This window comes from Amborella trichopoda, chromosome 6 (genome assembly GCF_054954075.1).
Source record: "Amborella trichopoda isolate Santa Cruz 75 chromosome 6, AtrichopodaSantaCruz75HAP2 v2.0, whole genome shotgun sequence".
Classification (NCBI taxonomy): domain Eukaryota; kingdom Viridiplantae; phylum Streptophyta; class Magnoliopsida; order Amborellales; family Amborellaceae; genus Amborella; species Amborella trichopoda.
In genome coordinates, this window is record NC_142341.1 from 19462741 (window position 1) to 19468202 (window position 5462).

Sequence of the window (5462 nt, forward strand, 5' to 3'; positions counted from 1 at the left end):
GAGCGGGCTTTCCATAGCATTTTTCATATATATATATATATCGGCTCATCACGTATAAGGAAGAACTACGCACAACAGTTCAGATTTGTTTGAGCTAAAACCATTGGTTGCAAAATCGCCCAATCTAACAACTAACCACTCGGTTAGATCGGAACCGGCCAGTGGCCGGTTTCAATTTTAGGCGGTTAAGGTGATCAACCGGTATTTAAAAATTCAAAAAAATATATATAAATTTTAAAACATAAAGAATTTGATTTGTAATGTATTTTTAAATATTCTTTATATTATGGTAAAGATTAAAAATTGTTTTGATCATTAATACACACTTTTATATTTTCTCATCTTTTTTAAAAAATTTTAAAAATAGCTCTTGAAAAATATAAAATTGGTTAAAATCTATTTTTTTTCATTAATTTTCAACTTCATTTGAATTTGTATTGTTTTAATCATTCTTTATATGTTTTTCATATTTTAGTATATATTTTTTTGTATTCTTTCTATTTTCTTTCGATACTTTTTTGACCGCTCGAGATTTGTCCGATTAGAACAATTGAATCGGCCGATTTACCGATTAAGCATGGTAAATCACCTTTAAGCCCAAATCCAATCAACCGTTTCGGTTCGACTTTACGAAAGTCCACCGTGAAAGGGCAAAAACCCCACTTGGATAGTCTTTCCGTACGGTACGCCATCTCTTCTCACTCCCTCTCTCTCTCTATACCCGTGACCCTCTCACCCTCTCTCTTCTCTAATCTTTCCCTCTCTCACTCTGCCGTTGCTCCCCTCTCTCTCCCCCAATTTCCCCATCATCCCTCTCTCTCTCACACCATTATTCCCTCTCTCTGACAGTCCCGCCATTTCTCCCGTCTTTTTATCTCGGCCATTTCCCCTCTCTCCCTCAATCTCTCTCCTGCCATTATCCCTCTCTCTCTCATAGTCTCCACTATTATCAGAAGTCTCTCTCTCTCCCATTATCCGTCTTTTCCATTCTCGACGAAGGCTTCATCTTCTCCACAGAGACAGCAGCAACAGCGTCTCTACTGCTCTACAGTACTCCCACCACACAAAGGTGAGTTTGTAGACTTTACCTCTGAATTTTTTTTTTTGGATTTTTTTTTTGGTTAATATGATATTGTTTGTAGGCTTCACCTCTGTTCTTACATTGAAACTCTTCCGCCCCCTGTAACTCTGTTTTTTTGGGATGTTTTTCTTTCTTGAAACTCCTATTTTTTATGTGAAAACACTTTACAGGTCATAGTTTTGTAGGAGCCCAAAGATGGGCACTGTTGTAAAACGAAGAGAGCAGTACGCGATACAATTAGGTTTCATCCCCCTGCATTTTCATCGTACGGAAGATATGCTCCATTTCTTCAATGTTTCCCTCACTTCCAAACGTTTCTATAATTGAATTAAAACTCACGGTTGTTTTTGAGAAATGCCAACTCCTATCATTTTCTCTTCCATTCCATTGGATCAAAATATTAAGAGTTTGGGTATGGACCCACGTGTTTGTTAGGTTTATATGGTCTTTAAAGGCTTTATGCCCGTGTATTTGTTAGGTTTATATGGTTTTTAAAGGCGTATTGAAATATTTTTATTATAGTGAAATATAAACTTAGCGGGAGTATGGTCCCTCAAAGACCATATTAAGTGAATGATGTTTGTTTATACCGGACTGTGCTTATCGATCTAGGCCAGTCAGTTGAAAAATCCAAGGTACCTGGGCATAACGAATTAACCGAAAAGGGTTTTAGGTTAGCCCTTATGAGGTCAGAGCTCATGCCTAGATGAGTGAGCCGAGGGACCGTCTGACCCTTGTATGTGATGATAGGCCTATTGAGACGGGGGTTAAAACCTCATCCATGTTCCATCACATGGTATGCATATCGATAGATCGTTCGGGAAAGCCAGTTATCCACCTTTGGGTAAAGCGTATGCATGTGCAAGAGATACCCCTATGCACCATAGAGTTGTGTCGCATCAAGTCGTCCTGACCTTGACTCGTCTCTAGAGGAGAACTTGTAATCCACAGATTGGGATTGTGACCCCTTGATTCATCGACCTGACTTTGGTGACCTGCTAATGAGCCTCTAATTGGACTGTAGGTCATGAGAAACACTGGGTCGGTTCGATAAAGTTAATGTGGTTTGTAGTCCACAGTTGAAGATGGAGTACCCCATTATTGCAGATTGAATTCCTAAAACCATATGAATCATTTTTTCATCATATTAATTTAATTGTGTTCATTTTATTATTGAAATGATTTTAGTTTTATTTTTTGAATTTTTATGAATCTTTCAATATTTTAATTATGATTTTTGGACTTATAAAAAAATAGTTATTGATTTTACAAAGTTGTAAAAATTCAAATTCATATTAATTCGTTTTATTTAATTTTAAATTTTTTTTTATAAAATTCTATGGGGGACCCAAAGTGCACATGGGCCCACCATGTGGCATGTGGGTGGGGTCCCACATGTGCCACAAAGGGGTGGCACGCCCCACCCCTTGGATTCTCTTGTTGCTTTGTGTTCAAGTTTGTTAAATATAGTAACTTTGATTTGTGGCATGTTGTCAAATCTTGGAAGGGAAATATTGACCTTATCTTATTTGGTAGTATTTATTTGCTTGATAATTATTGACATATCCTTATGGAATATGTGACATGGATCGTGCAATTTTATGGAATGCATGATATTTATTTTATTTAAATATATTGATAAGAAAATAGTTTAAGAAAAAGGGGATAATGGTCCAAGCACATTCCATAATGTTGATAGCCCATCTATGGAATAGATGACTCAGATCTCTCACCCCACAAGTCACTTTGATTAACGGTTTAAATTCAATCTCATGAAAGAGGCAAATTATGGGAAAACCCTAAGAAACCCTAAACCTAAATATCCACTATAAATAGAGGTGCTCTCCCCCCAATCTCTATGCACAACCTCTCTCTCTCTCCCATCACCTCTCTCTCATAGAGGGGCACGCCTCACTCTCTCTCCTCCATATATCTCTCTCTAATTTTTTCTTTCCGAAACTTTAGGTAGTATTCTCTCTCCTCTTTAGACTTAAGTTAATTTTAAGGGTTGGAAAAATTAGATGGGGCCTTAGTTAATTTTGGGGGTTAAAGTTTAGTAGAGATTTTAAGGGGTAGTTACCTAGTTTGGCCAAAATCAGCTATCCTGGTCTGTTTGAGGTTGTTTTCCATCACTTGTATCCCCGATATAAATAAGGAGAGAGCACTACGTGACCTAGCTCCGCATGTACCAAAATGCTTGTGGACTACGGAAGCCATAAATCAATAAGCTCTGATCCATAAGTGAAATTTTCGATACTCTCATAATGGTTTAAGAAGGTTCAAGAACGTGCCTAAGGGTCTCTTAAGAATACCTGCCAAGTTTCGTCTCAATTCGACAAGTTTAAGGCAGTGCAAACGACAAAACAATTTTAAAAATCCTGCCTCTATCATGCTAAAAATGAACTCTGAACTACATCACCATTGTCGAAGCGTCAAATGTTCGCCATTGGATTCAAAACATTCAAAAGCCGTAGGTACCAATTTTCAGTGCATTTTGACGCTTCTGGAGCAAGTTATGGCCACATTACCCAAAATGTGTTGGTCATATATTATTATGGTGCACCCTCGGTGAACCAGTTTCCATTAATGCCAACTGTGGTTCTCTATTTCGGAGGCAAATTCACGTGGCCAAATCTTCCTCACCTCGAGTCGGATAGAACCCAAATTTTGGGAACATGTTCGTCTCGTCGACTCGGTCGATTTAATATGCGACACGCATGATAACACGACCCAAGCCAGGTGAAATCGAAGAGAGAAATTTGTTGGAAACCTTCCAAAAGTGGCAAGATATTTCCAGCAACACGTCTCATCTATCAAACGGCCATATCACGACATTCGCGCTTCGGATCTAGCTCTAACTAGACCCATTAGGAGCACATGGTCAGAAGCTTAATCTGAGCCGAACGTCGCACATGATGGACGGTCCAATTTGGTGCACGATGAGTCCGAAGTTACCTCTAGACCATAGATCTTGTACCATTGAATGTGGTAACTCGGTGTGGGGTGTAAAAAGCCCGGTTGAAGTAATCTTCAGTATCTTTTTTTTTATTTACTTGTTCTTTTATTTTATATTCTCAAGCACAGTATTAGGTTGTATGAATGACATCAAGTAGTTGAGATTTATTTTATTGATGTGTTATTTATTTTTGGTATTTCTATTATTTGTAATAAGACTATTTGTGAGTGATCTTGTTGCCAAAATTATAAAAGGTGATTATTATTAAAAAAAAAAAAAATTATATTTCCCCAACAAAAGATGATCCCGTAGGTCTTTCTTTCCGTATTGAGGTTTATCATACCACTTCTCCATTTCTTCAATTTGTCCATAGTTACCATAAATTCATAATGTATTTATCCAGTTGGCATCTACCTGTTACAAGCATTTATGTTTGTGACTCTTTCCATACGGTTGAGCATTCCATCCATGCCACATCCATCAATTATACAATGGTGACAGTCGTTAAGTTCAACCCCATCATCAAAGACGCAATTATTTCTATCAGGACTAGGTCATTTGGCTTGATTGATTAGATGTTGGCAAGGAATAGACAAAGTACTAAAAATAATAACAAATTACATCTGAAAGTCACGCAACTTTCCATCTGAAAGTCACAGTAAATTACTTCTTCAATTCTTGAATATTTTCTTGGAATTGTTGAATATTTTCTTGGAATTCTTGAATATTACTTCTATATTTTCTTGGAATTCGTGAATATTACGTTTGCCATGTAGAGAACACATAAGCAAAGATAAACTTAAACATCTACGTCTTTAACTGACTTCACATCATAACCACCTTCATGTGCGGAATACATTGCTTTGTTTATTTTTTATGAAATTTGGATGCAGATCAAGACCTTGTACCAGTCAGGATGTCAATTACAAGTATCACAAAAGCATCTAATGGACGAGCTTGGATCGATGGTCATTCATCCACTACTTGTTGATGCTTTATGGCGTATGCAACAGTTTTTGTTTTGTTTTTTTTGTGTAAAATACATTTTCTTGTTTTACTACTTTTATTGAAAAGTGTTTGATATGATTAGAGAGTTGGTCTCACAACTTATAAAACAGTTGTCTTTATATTGACTTTGGAAATATTTTTCTAATGAAAAAGCCTTTTCTATGATATTAGCTTGATATGTAGTATTGCTAATGTCAATTGCCACTCACTCAAGATCAAGCCCAATTCCTTTGTAGCTAATATTACTCAGGCCTTGAGCATGCCTTAGCACTAGAATGTTGGTTATAGTGACCGATTTCAAAAGATTGGGCCTCGCTCTTATAATGCCCAACACGTAAGTGTCAGTTTTAAAGTAAAAAATAGTCCTAATAAATATGCAATTGAGGCTATGAAAAAGTGTGTATCGACTTTATGGTG

The 5462-nt window shown here is 36.9% G+C and overlaps 1 long non-coding RNA gene across 1 annotated transcript; it reads left to right on the forward strand.

The window, feature by feature from the left end:
* Positions 1–623: 623 nt before the first annotated feature.
* Positions 624–5210, forward strand: LOC148781658 (uncharacterized). The gene is made up of 2 exons (XR_016058176.1): positions 624–1069; positions 4931–5210. It is a non-coding gene; the product is annotated as an uncharacterized LOC148781658 (long non-coding RNA).
* Positions 5211–5462: the final 252 nt, after the last annotated feature.